The following is a 14505-nucleotide window of genomic DNA, read 5'->3' as shown; positions in this document are numbered from 1 at the left end:
GAAGGAAGTGTCATAGAACCAGACTCTTATAGCACCCACAGCAAGGCACTCTATGTGTGTGTGTGTTCAAAACAGATGTAATGAGAAGCAGATAGTTAGAGGGATGTAGGTGTGGCAAATTCTCAAGATGATAGAATATGAAACTGAAGGAACACCCATTCAGAGCCTGCCCCACAGGTGGCCCATACATATACAGCCACCCAATTAGACAAGATGGATGAAGCAAAGAAGTGCAGACCGACAGGAGCCGGATGTAGATCGCTCCTGAGAGACACAGCCAGAATACAGCAAACACAGAGGCGAATGCCAGCAGCAAACCACTGAACTGAGAATAGGTCCCCTATTGAAGGAATCAGAGAAAGAACTGGAAGAGCTTGAAGGGGCTCGAGACCCCATATGAACAACAATGCCAAGCAACCAGAGCTTCCAGGGACTAAGCCACTACCTAAAGACTATACATGGACTGACTCTGGACTCTGACCTCATAGGTAGCAATGCATATCCTAGTAAGAGCACCAGTGGAAGGGGAAGCCCTGGGTCCTGCTAAGACTGAACCCCCAGTGAACTAGTCTATGGGGGGAAGGCGGCAATGGGGGGAGGGTGGGGAGGGGAACACCCATAAGGAAGGGGAGGGGGGAGGGGGATGTTTGCCCGGAAACCGGGAAAGGGAATAACACTCGAAATGTATATAAGAAATACTCAAGTTAATAAAAAAAAAAACAAAAAAAAGAATATGAAACATAAGCTGGAAGGACGATGATGTCATCTTCATTTGCATAGTCTTGGACTGGAAAGAAAAGGGTTTAGAATATACCTTATTGTTCAACAGAGCAACACTTACTCTCAAAGACATAAATAATCACCATAAACTCACATTATGATTGTTCCATGACTTTATGATGCCACCAAGCCTGAATACCTTCCACAGTTCCCTTTTTCACCATCTGTTTCTTACCGTTGTCTGTTCTTGGGTATTAGTTTATAATTTTGATATGAATTCAGTAGCTCAAATTCTTTTAGATTTAGTGCACTGCTTCTTAGGGTATAAGAGAGTGCAGAGTGGTTTTCCATGAATGATAAATCTTTCCTGAACCACAAAACATTTTGATCAGACCAGGGTGATGTGAATCACATTCAGACCAATCAGTCCTAAAGGGTAATGACCTATAACCAATCATGATCTACCCACGATGGCTGAACTAATTGCTGTAAGAATAAAACCAAGGATCAATGAAGAATGGACAAATAGCTATGAGACATTCAGCTAACAATGTCTTCCATGGGATACATTGCTGTAAAGATTTACCAAACAAATGCTTACTAATGTGCAAGACAAAGTTATTAAATAATTTGGAGAATAAAACTTTGAATCTTAGAACATGGTATGTTTTTCTATTGATTTACAGGAACAGTCGATGGTATTCAGTTTCTATCTGTGGTTCATAGACTGTCGAGTATCTCAGTTGGTTTTATTTTCATTTCTGTTTCTTTACTAAGATATATAGTCATAAACAGAAAATAGCTCTTTTTAACATGTCCATTTTACTGGATACTATATTATTAAAGTGCCTCTTTGGCTTGGCTACTAAGAAGCTAGATCTAAACTCTACTTCTTTCTTATTATAGTCAAAATAGTATATCAGAATACAACTGAATGAAAGGATGCAATTAGATGAGTAACCTTTAAGACAGACTAATTTATGTAGAAACAGTAAATCACTTTCCAATTTCAGTATTTGAACTATTATTACCATCAAATTATGGCCCTTGTGACACATGGCATGCATCATTGAAATGTCTGGGCCTCTGGGTTAAAAGCTTTGCCCAAGAGAGCAACTCTCTTCTCTCTTTGTGACCTCTGCTTTATCATTTTTTACATTTGCATATTTTCTTTTATTATGATTATTTATTTATTTTACATTACATTACAGCTTATTTCCCACCTCCTTTCAGTCCTTCCTTCTCACCTCCCCAACCCCTAACACTCCTTATTCCTTTCTTCTCAGAAAAGGGGAGATCTCCTATGTATGTCAGCCAGTCTTGGCATATCACCTTGTAGTAAGAATATAGGTGCATAGTCTGCCGTTGAGGCTCAGGAAGGCCACTGAGTTAGGAGAAAGGGAATCAAAGCAGGCATTGTATTCAGAGACAGCCCTTGCTTCCACATTGAGACCCAGGTGTACAACTCCTACATATGTGCAGAGGGCCTGGGTCAGTCCTATGCATGCTGCTTGGTTGGTGGGCTCATGAGCCCCTATGGGCCCAGGTGAGCTGACTCTGTAGGTTTTCTTGTGATGTCCTTGATCCCTCAGGCTCCTCCCTCTCTTCCATAATATTTCTTGAGCTCAGCCTAATGTTTGGCTTTGGATCTCTGCATCTGTCTCCATCAGCTGCTGGGTCAAGCCTCTCAGGGGGCAGTTATGCTAGGCTTGCGTCCACAAGTATAGTGGACTACCATTAACAGTGTTGCGGTTGGTTCTCTCTCATGACATGGGTCTCAAGTGAGGCCAGTCTTTTATTGTCCATTCCTTCAGTTTCTGCCCCATCTTTATCTCTGGGCATTGTAGAGGCAGACAAATATTGGGTTGAAAATTTTGTGGCCGGGCTGGTACCCAATTGGAAGCCATGCCTGATTGTAGAAGATGGCCATTTCGGACTTCATATCCTCTACTGCTAACCCATAAAAGAACTTAAGAAATGAGACATAGACAAACCAAATAATCTAATTTTTAAAATGGAGTACAGATTTAAGCAGAGTATTCTCAACAGAGGCGTCTCTAATGGCTGAGAAGTACTTAAATGTTCAACATTTATAATCATCAGGCAAATGCAAATCAAAACAACTCAGAGAATCCATCATATACTCATCAGAAAGGCTACGGTAAAAAAAACTCAAGCAGCAGCTCATGCTGGTAGTGAGGATGTGAAGCCAGAGGAACACTCCTTTATTGCTGGTAGCAGTGCAAACTTTTACACCACATTGGAAATCAATTTGGTGATTTCTCAGAAAATTGGAAATTGATCTTCCTCAAGACCCAACTGTACCACTCTCCGGAATATACCCAAATAGAGCTCCACCATGCTGCAAAGACTTTTGTTTAACTGTGTTCACAGCAGCTTTCTTTGTGATAGGCAGCAACTGCAAACAACCCAGATGCTGCCCCTCTACTGAAGAAGAGATAAAGATGATGTGATACATCTGCACAGTGGAGTTATACTTATTTACTAAGTGACAATGACATCATAAAGTTTGCGGGCAAATGGATGGAACTAGAAAATGTCATCGTGACTGAGATAATCTAGACTCAGAAAGACATCCTTAGGATATACTCACTTAAAAGAATATATTCATCATAAAGTGCATGCTATGGTTTATGGACCCAAAGAAGCTATCAAGGAGGACCCAAGGGGGAATGCTTGAATCCCACTGATAAGGGGAAATAGAATAAGGCCTCAGAGGTGGATGGAAGGAGGGAATTGGGTGGGGGATGGTTGAGGATGGGAGCAGGAGGGATCAGATTGGGGAAAGACAGAGGGAAAGAGTACTGGAAGAGGCAACTGGAATGGAGGAGCATCTCTGGGATAAGCTAGAAAACCATGGCAACAGAAACTCCCAGGAATCTATGAGGGTTACCCTAACTAAGACTTCTAACAATGGGACATATGAAGACTGTACTTATGAATGTTATGTTAAATATATTTTTGAAAGACTTATTTTATTTTAATGACTACACTGTAGCTGTCTTCAGACACATCAGAAAAGGGCATTGGAACCCATTACAGATGGTTATGAGCTACCATGTGATTGCTGGGAATTGAACTCAGGACCTCTGGAAGAGCATTCAGTGCTATTAACTGCTGAGCCATCTCTCCAGCCCAGTAGTAGATCTTTAAAAAGAAAATGAAACTGCTAACATTGTCCAGTGTGATACACAAATGTGAAAACATGGTCTCTTATTAGGTGTTGGGGTCTGCCAAGATATGCCCGCAAACCTAACACTTTTCAATCACTTAAGTCTGTTTCTCTTAAGACGTGCATGGGGCAGAAACAAACGTACAGCCACACTAAGCATGAATATCTGAAGGAGAAGCAAAGTTAGAGACTGTCAACCACAGAGATCAAGGCACAAGCAGGAAGACTCCCAAAGTAAAATGTAACACCGTTTCAGCCTTGCAAGTCTAAAGGCAGAATTAAAAAAAAAGCAGGGGATTTTGGAAGATTTCAAGAGAAGTAGTCATCACACAAGGGAGAGAAGACATTTTATGGGGCATTTCCTTGTTTAGAGAAAGTGTCAGTCCAGCGTGATAGACAGTATAGTTTGTAGTATCATATGACTTGAGCCCACCTCTTCCTACCTCGATTACACTGCCCAAGTTGCTGAAATGCTGTGTCTTACATTTATCAGATGCATTATGTTATTTGATCAATAAGGAAATGCTACCTACTTCACAAAGCTCCTATTGGTGTGATATATAAACTTTTATATAAATCCTGATGCATATGACCTTTGCACACAGGTTTGAAAAATTGAGCTATTATTGGAAACTCGTGTTTCCTCTTCATTTCAAGCTTTATGCTCACCCCGGTTAAAAGGGAATACTTTTCTCAAAGCCTTCATACTCAGGGAGAATGGCTCACCTGTCCGGCATATTACCACTGTCTTAGGACAATTCTGGGGAATCAGTGTTGATATGTTTCTGTTTTTCACATCAAAACCAAAGCAAAACCAAACCAAAATACCATGTGGTTCAGTGAGAAAAACTGTTTGAATTCATCCAGTCTGCCTTGAGTCCTTTCTTAAGCTCTAGGCTGTACTGACTTTCTCCTTTGCTGCATAGGAACATGCATGTACTCACCTGATCTTCATCCTACCCTGTGAGCTTTCTTCTTTGACTTTACACAAAGCCAAAGATCAAAATGATTAAAAGCCACACATGCTTTCCTGTGTCTGCAGCCTACTGCATTCTGCTGCCTGGGGATTAGTTCAGACACCCACTGCTTTGGGCTTGGGACCTGCTGCCAGAAAAGATTCTCATTTTCCAGACAGCTGGGAGGGCAAGAGCCAGCTGCTCCGAAATGTGTTTGAACCTCTTCCCTTCAATGAGGAGACAGCTGTATTTATCTATAGAGAGGTTCTGGAAGATCGCTTTGTTTTATAAGACACTCCAGGCAGGCCGAAAGAGATGTCTGATTTGAAAAGAAACTAAACTCGGCATCAGAACTTTCTAGTATTTTCCCTACTGTGGACAATTCCGAGGCCCCCCGATATTTTCTCAGATACGAAGTAAAATAAATAGAACGTGGTGATTTGAAGGACACCTTAATTGTTTTCCTCAAGGTGCCTAGCATTTTAACTGACATATTCCATGCTTCCCGTCTCAGATAACAGTTCTATTGCTCCAGGCTTCCCTTGGAAACATTTCCAAAGACGCCTTCTGTCTCCTTAGCTGTCAAACCTATTGCTCCACTAGATTGGATCAAGCAATTATGATATGAATTAGTAGTAGCACTGCCCATATAGATTGAAACCACTGATTGAGGGGATGTGCACAATCTCTGAAGGCTAGAGTGGGCACATACATGGTTTCCAGGCCTATGAGACTACGGGTGCTCGGGGACACTAATGAGACATGGACAAACCCAGAAAACTGGCACCTTTATCATAAGTTTTGTTGATGCAGATTTATAATGTTCATGCATTCAAAGTGCTTCCTATTTTTAATAAATATTACAGTTTCCTCTTCAGTTAGTAATAGTGGGTCAATGTTATCATTTATGGGGTTGTATTAAACTATAGATAAGCCTTAAAGACTATGGAAGGATTAAGTCATAATGTAGGTATATAAAAAGTACTTGACAAAATGACATTTTACTTAAAATATAAAGAAGTACTCTGTAAAACTCTGTATAAATCATATATGAATACTTAGGTGACAATCATGTAAAATTATTTATCTCTTTGTTTCTGTAGCCCAAGTTTTCTTTAAAAAAATAAAATACTAGCCTTTTTTTTAGGGAATCCTGAGCCTGGCTGATACATCTTAAGAGTCATTTAAATATATAAAGGTCTCAGAAATATGAAAGTCTACTCCTGTTGTTCCCATTTTGTGTATAAGAATGAATATATCTGTATGTGTGTGTGTGTGTGTGTGTGTGTGTGTGTGTGCGTGCGTGTGTGTGTGTGTGCATGTGTCTGTGTGTATTTGGGTCTATCTATTTATGTGTATGTGTATATGGTTTATGTGTATGTGTGTGCATCCCTGTGAGTATTATACATGTATATTTGTGTGTGTGTTTGTGCATATGTGTACTGTGTATCTGTGTGTTTTTATATGTGCATGTCTGTGTATACATGTGGTATATGTGTGTATATGTGTATGTGTATGTGTGTGTGCTGTGGGTGCACTTATATGTATACATGTATATGAGTATGGTGTGTGTGTGTATATGTGTGTATGTGTGTATATGTTTGTGTATCTGTGACAAAGCTAATAAAGCTAGCTGCTTGATTTGTATGAACAATATTGACACAATATTAACACAAATGTTAAGTTTAGGTTTTCAAGCCCAGTATTGTAATCAGTAAAATGAAAAAATCACACTTCAGAAGGTTTGGGGGATTAAACCAGAACAAACCTCCCAAAGGAAATAGAGGGAAATGCATCCTCGGACAGAAATCCACTGTCCTTGTCATCGTGCTTGGCAGGCATTTTTCATCGTCAAAGGTTCTGTCACATGACTTATCAGGGTTACCTAATAGCAGACAATTGTCAGACTAGTGGTAGACAGTCTTCCACTTTGAGTATGTCCCATGGTTTTGCAGTCTCCATTTTCTTAGCCCCAAAGAGTGTGGCAGTGTACGATGTGACAGTTGGCTATGGGCAGTTTTGCCTCCCAGTTGTTCCATTTCCCATATAGCCCTATTCCTACATGAATCAGCCTTGTGAAACCCTTGGAAGGGTTTCTGTTTTCTTTACTGGACCTGGAGCGTGAACTGTAAGGCAAATGTCAAGCAAAGTTGGTATGATAATGTTTTCAGAGAAGCACGAAATACAAGCATATGGTATTGAGACAACAATAGGGAAAAATCCCCAGCCACTACACCTCAAATATCAATGGTAGGGAGAACTTAACTATGTTTGATCCAAATTTCTGTCCTTTGTATCAAATTATTTGACATTTCAGCTTATAAAATTACATTTATGAGAAATTAATGAACCCAAATAGTCAATACCAAAATGACTGTTCTCAAACCCTTCTCATGTAGCATTGAACGTTTAGCAGATTGGGGTACATGTATGCTGTTTATTACAAAACTCGTACTCTTGGAATAAGAAATGTTTCTCATTTATAGCCACTGACCTGTAATTTTTAGGAAGGATGCTAATCAAAAGCTGTGAAGTTGAAGCTTTGTGATAAGAGTATTTTTAATAGGCCCTAAATTTTAAATGCAAATAATCAGAAACTTATTTGTCAGTGATTCATTTCTTATTATAGCTTCTAGAAAATTGCTGGTGGAATCTGAGTATAGAAAAATTTAGGAATCCTTTATACTTTCATGGGAGAGTACAGGAGAATGACCAAAAGTATGAATGACTGTGGCTGTCTTGAAAAATATTTGGTGTCATCTCTACATATATAGTTCTACAACTCATATAAATAACATATCATTTAATTGTATGCCCAGTATGCACTATGGATCATTTCAAATAATAGCAGTACATAAATAATTAACCATCATTTCTATTTGTGCTATATTATTGTCTTATGATAAATGTAAAGTTAAAGGAGATAAAGATTACCATTTTGACCATATAAAATGTCTCTAGAGCTATTATTATTTGGAAAAATCAGTACCTCCACTAAACATAGGTCTTTTAAAAAAGGATTCATTCTTATTTTGTGTACATGTTGGGGGACAGTACCCGCAGAGTCCAGAGAAGGGCATTGTGTCCCCTACAGCTTGTGGAAGAGGGCACTGTCAGCTACCTGACATGAGTGCTGAGAATCAAACTTAGGTCATCTGCATGTATATATATATATATATATATATATATATATATTTGATATATAAATTCTATACACATACATATACATACATACATAGATAGATATACATACATACATCAGAGGCCCATAAGGGTAATGTTTCATGTCCCAACAGTAAACTTTCTTCTCCTCTTAATGACCTTGACAACTTAAATCTGGAGATGCAACTCCATTTTAACTAGCTTTAACAAAGCCCTTACTGAAGTTGCCTATTCAGCTAGCAAGGCTGTTTAGCATTTTTGAATACATCTGGAGAAAAAAAGGGAGAATGCTTTCAATGGGGGCCATTCTTCAGATAAATCTCTTTGGAGACAATAGAATGTGTTAAGCAAGTTTTGGGATAAATGAGATTCTCAAGAGGGGTTTATGGTGGATTGGAAAACATTGACTTTGCTCATGTATTTTTGCTGAAAAAATGTATTACAGTCTCTTGCAGTGTGTGGTAATCATGTTTAGAGCTTAGTCTAGAGATATCAATGGCGCCTATAAGTTAGAAACATAAGAAAGAAATCTTTAAATCTTTTAAGATGCAGTTGCTTTATGCACTTACCACCCACCACATGTGCATGTTTTTAATAAGATCTGTGCTGATGTCTCATCCAAGTTCTCTAACTGAGCCATTTAAGTCAGAGTAAAAAAGGCATTCAGAGTCACAGGTCTGTGTCTTCCCTCAGGCTTCAGAATCTAGGCAAACAAATTAATGGAAATTCTTTTTGAGAATCCGAAAAAGTATTTGATTAATCAGGATTCCATTTATGCATTCTAATGGTTAAATAGATCTTAGGGACTTCCTTGTCCTAGAGGCTATAACTAAAGTTGTTTACAATTTTTTTAATATTTATTATTATTTTTAGTGTGTATTTATGTATGTATTTATGCAATGTTTATTTATTATGGTGAGGTGTGAGAATAGCAAAGAAATTTAGAATCAGCTCTTCTCGTTCCTACCTAGTTTTTTTATCTAGCTTGGAAGGAAGTGTTTGCAGATGCCAGTAAGACACGCCTCTGTGTGGCAAACATTTCAGGTTATATTTGCCAGCAGGAGCTTTCAGTTAATGCAAGTGATATATAATAGAGATCCCGTTGGCCTGAATTTTAAAGTCTGGTTGGTTTACTCTCCTAGGCATTTGGACTGAGTCAATAATCTTGTACTGCACAGGTGATTTTAAGGACATTTTGTTCAATAAGTTGATTGTAGATGCCAAAGTCGTGCGTTACCTCACCCAAATTTACCTTTGTCTCTACACAAAGAGTTATACCAAAGCCTACTCTTAAAATAATTTTCATGAAATTAGATCTGAATAGAAATGGTTTTAAATAATATTTGCAGGCATTCAGTTGCACATATTTATTCTCGATGAGTAGACCATAGACACTCCTTGGGTACAGAATGAAATTTTGTTCCATTATTTAGACTTGCCTTTGCCATTGCTTGTCATTGACTAAGAGCTCCGAGGTGCTCATCTCAGCACACATAACACATGGAGCTGAGTAGCCTGCAGCAAGGTCTGAAAGTTATCCTCATACAGTAACAGTATTCTATGAGCAAATGCCCTAATCTTTGTCTGCAAAGCTAGTCTTCATGCGCTCCAGGAGGCATAATTTGTCCTGTGTTTTGACTGAGTCACGTGGGACAGAAGGTTTTTCATATAACCAATTTCAGATCTTAAAGTCAAACGATTTTTCAGAAACCAAGCTAAGAGTTCATATTCGCACAGGTAGGGGCTTACTGATTGAGTGAAGAAGGAAGACAAGCCAGCCCCCACACCAGAGGCCTGGGTTGAACTTGAACTCCCTTCCTATGCTCCCTGTCTAAAGATACCACTTACATGGAGAAAGCAAAGGAAAGGAAGTCAATGTAGTCTATCCATGGTAAGATTACAAAATCAAAAGGAAGGTAAGAGGAAGTAAGTTTTTTGGAGTGGTAAGGTCAAAGTCACTGATGTAAGCTTGAATGGCAGGTGCTCTTCTTTTATAGAAGAATCTCTGTGCAGAACCCATAAGACAAACGCAGTGATTTCATGTTTGAGGGAATGCCATTCTTCAGCATCCTAAGCTATCATTGCACTCACTGGAAAAACATGTTTCTTCTTCTGTTTTTGTTTTGTTTCGTTTTTGTGTGCTGGATTTGACAAGTACCATCCATGTTGTCTAGACACCATGGGGTTATTTTATTAGTTCTTTGGGAAATCCACTTAGGAGGTTTGGCTTGTATTCACTGTTCCAGAACCACTTGCCTTCCTACTCAAGTTTGTATACTGTTTATTTATTCTTTTCCCCATCAAGGTCTATGTGTGCTGTGTAGGTTGATGTCTTTATGCAAGAAGGCAGGTTACAGGATAGAATGGGCCTGCCATTGGATGAGAAGGAAGAAAAGTTTTGAGAGAAAAGTTTTAGAAGGAGGAGAAGGAGCAGGGAGGAGGAGCTGGGAGGACATGGAGGCAGATGTTAAGATTCTTCTTTGCGCATAGATACAGGTTGATATGAATATGTTTAAGGGATGGATGTGTACAGGATTTTGTGCTGTCTAGATGGGCAAAGTATACCTTATCAATTGGGTCAGAGGTTATTGTGTGGTGTGATCTTTTCATGAGGCGACTTAATTGAATTCAAGACAAGGTGTGGTGGTGGGACTCACCAAGCCTGCCATGGAATTGGGATGTGTATGCCTGGCTTGGTAACAACCCGCCAAGGGAACTGTGAGTGAAAGCAAAACAATGCTGCCCATATATCTGTAGATATGTGCACAGGCACATGACTAACTTATCAGAGGCTACACTCTTACCAAAAATCAACTTCCCCTCCTGGCAGCTAATGCTTGGCAGTAGTGGCTCCTTGGTTAGAGGAAGAACTTCATGCACAAGGAGCTTCTGAGTGCTGGAATTTTATCTTAGCTTGGGCTTGTACACGTCTTGTGCATGCTATCTCAACAGCTGAGACTTCAGATGTGAAGCTCCCTACTGTGTTCTTAGAAAACTATTTCCTTGTAGTCATCCTACTTTCTCTAGCTCTTTAGCTTATTACATGAGCCCCCCCCCACTTTTCCTTTGGAGGTTGGAGTAGAACATATATGCCCTGTTTAGGAGCGAACATCCTGCAGTCGATTATTTTCTGCACCTTGACCAGTCATGACTCTCAGTGTTTGTCATCATCAACTGCACAATGGAAGCTTGTGAGTTTGGTCCAATGCTGCTTGTAGTATGTTAATGTGGGCCCCCCGAATTGCATGAGAATGGACATGTATGTCAGCAAGTAGACACTGAGGGACCTCTGTCCCCAGTTGGTTTTGATTGGGAAATAAAGATGCTGGCAACTAATGGCTGAGCAGGGAAACAGAGGTGGGACTTTTAGGATTCCTGGGCTAGGAACCAAAGAAGAGGGGAAAAGAGATCTGCCATGCAGAGAGTAGGAGTTAAAAGATACCATGCCTGAGAAGGTGCAGGACAGAGAACATAGCCACCATGTAGTAGCCAGGGTATCAATGCCCAAGAGTTCTGCATGTCTAGGTCTGGGGCAGCCAAGGTGGAGTATAGAATTTAGTGAGTAATAGTTCAGGAATATCATAGAGGGGTAGATTAGCCATGCAGAGGATAGGAAGTGGCCCAACCATTGAGGTATGTAGGCTGATGTAATTATGCAGGTGAAGGCATGTACAAGATAGAATGAGGCCTGTCATTGGACGAGAAGGAAGGACGGGTAGGAGAAAAGTTTAAGAGGAGGAGGAGACTAGAGCAACATGGGAGAGCAGTGGGAGAAGCATCATGGAAACTGACATAAATGATACTCACCGTACATCTCTACATAGATACAGGTTGTTATGAATATTCTTAAGGGATGGATATGTACAGAATTTTTTGTGTCTAGATGAGCAAACTGTATCTTATCTAGGTGGGTGGTTTATATCCTTGTCAATTGGTTGCAAGTTAATTGTGTGGATGTATTATACAGTGAGCATTAAACACATAAACCTGGTTGTTGGTTCCAGTTTGTGAGTAATGATTTCACTGGGTATAGGGAGTCTGAGCAGTTCATGACAGGAAGCTGTGCAAGGCTATAGCATGCTTGGGGCTAGCATGACATGGGGCCCACACCATGCAACGGTAACAGGCACTGATGGGACAGTGTGTGAAAGCGGCCAACAGAAAAACAGCAAGAGCTCTCGGATTCCATGCATAGAGTGGGAATTCATGGGACCAGGTTGTGAGCCTTTATAATTTTACCACAACAGAGCTGTTTAAGGCTATGTGGGTTTGTACTTCATTTGGGAACTGAGAGCATTGGGGTGGGTAGTGAGGAATGATGCTGCCGTCGGGGTCAATGAGAGTATTAATTGGATACTGCTACAGAAACTTCTCTGATGAGGTCTGAGAGGTGCCTCAAACTATAGATTTAGTTATAAGTTATTGGGAGCCAATTTAATACTATAGCCATTTAGCAGAATAATAGTAGCAGATCTCATCCATAGTCTATGTCCTGTCTAGCCATAGGTTATTAACCTGATAATGGCTCATGTGGAATGAGCTTTAAATATTTCTGATTGGATTTCCAAACATTTGTACAACAGTGCAGCAGTGGGCATGTCTTTCCAAGCCAGGCATTCTCATAGCTCACAAAGTTCTCAAATGAGTGAAATTATTGATTTTTTTAAACATCTGGTAGTGTTCATAGCCGATCCCAGCATTATGAAAGCTAACCAGTTAGGATGAAGCTTCCAGGTTAGTCTCAGCTTGATCTTTCCTGTTCTCTTTCTTAGTACAGGCTATCTTCAGGCAAAGGGTCTCTTATCATCAATTTCTGGAGGGCAAGCAAGTGCACTGGCAGAAGCTTGTGATGTTTTGAGGTCTTAGATATCTCATTGTCAAACAACTCTGAAAAAGGACTAGGCTTTTAATGAAACAATTATAAAAGAGATTTTATTTTGCAGTCTGTTGGTAGTTTAAGGACTCATGCTAATCTATTTAAAATTTAGTAGTTTTATAAGGCTCGGTACAGATTAACAAATGCCTAATGCCCTCCAAGATCTCAGGTGCTCACTGGCCCACCATATTAGCCAGTCAGTGAGTTCTAAATTCAATGAGAAACTCTATATCAAAATATTTGGCAGGGAGTAATACAGGAGGAGGATGACACCCGCTGTCTACACATGCATGCGTGGGCACACATACACACAAACAACAAAACAACAGCAATACACAGACACATACACCCTCTAAAACACTTGTGAGGACTTAAAATCCTGTTTAGTATTTATCAAGCATTTGCCATTTTTGCCTTGTACACAGGTTTTACAGCTCTGGCTTTAAGTTTTATATATAAAAGAAAGAGAGAGAGAGATAAAGAGAGAGAGAAAGAGAGAGAGAGAGAATGAGAGATACACAGATAGAAATAATACATGTAAAGTATAGATACATGTGTAGTAGTTGCCAAATATCACTGTCTTTAAATTAATATATATTATAATATTATTATATAATTATGTTATAGAATACATTCTATAACATATATGAACATTATAATATAGATATGTTAAATATCGTATGTTATACATATATAATATGTATGTATATGCATACATATACACATACATACACATATTTGCTGTTATCTTTTTAAGGATCTCAGGCTTGAAAAATTATGGAGCTAATTAAATTTTCTTGCGAGGAAGCATCCAGACATACCACTGCCCCAGGCACATAATCTCATCTCCCTACTCTGCCTCACTCATTTACTCTGAGTGTGAGATGAAGCTCTGTGGACAGCAAAGGTAGAACACTCAGGCCAGCAGCTACTGATCAGTTTCAGTAACCATACCAAGCCGGTGTTTAAGCCCTAGCCCTGACAGCTCCTCTCAGAGAGGAGGACAGTGGAGGAGCATCTCCCCATGTGAGTTGGCTGCAGATGACAATCTGCCAAACCGAAATAATTGAAAAGCACTGGTTGTATAAAAACAAATCGACTTGGCTTAGCTCTGAGATATGTTGAAAAATTCTAGGAATGCCACTCCGCTTTTATTTTCCTGAGCTTGTTTACATGAATAGCACCCTGAAAATTTAACAAACAAGGTCATCTGGGGAGAGGTATTTTTAGCAATTTTGTGAGTACATCTTTATCATTTAGCAATTTGCCAGTTTTCCTAGGTGCAGACGTAATGCTACTTAATTATTACACACTCTTGGCAGCTACTCTACTGGCTTCTTATATATATTATTTTATCTTTAATAAATATTTTCCCCTGGGTTAACTGATTTGTTGGAACTTTCCCAAAGATACCAAAAAGGAAATCTGAACTTTAAACTTAATTTCATTTATTCTCTCCATTCTTTTTAGAGCAGCAGTCTCCACAGGAAAAGCCACACCTCCATGTTAAACGGAGACTCATTTAAGTGTGATTATTTATGAAATACTCAAAAAAGTGATGTTTGTATATGTCTCTACTTTCAAGTAGTGTGTGAGTG

At 39.4% G+C, this 14505-nt stretch overlaps 1 protein-coding gene across 6 annotated transcripts in view; it reads left to right on the top strand.

The window, feature by feature from the left end:
• Positions 1 to 14505, top strand: part of Ctnna3 (catenin alpha 3) — a 1585684-nt gene that overhangs the window by 1561126 nt on the left and 10053 nt on the right. The window lies entirely within an intron of this gene.

The sequence above is a fragment of the Rattus norvegicus genome, chromosome 20 (genome assembly GCF_036323735.1).
Source record: "Rattus norvegicus strain BN/NHsdMcwi chromosome 20, GRCr8, whole genome shotgun sequence".
Taxonomy (NCBI): Eukaryota; Metazoa; Chordata; class Mammalia; order Rodentia; family Muridae; genus Rattus; species Rattus norvegicus.
This window is presented reverse-complemented; position numbering and strand designations above follow the sequence as displayed.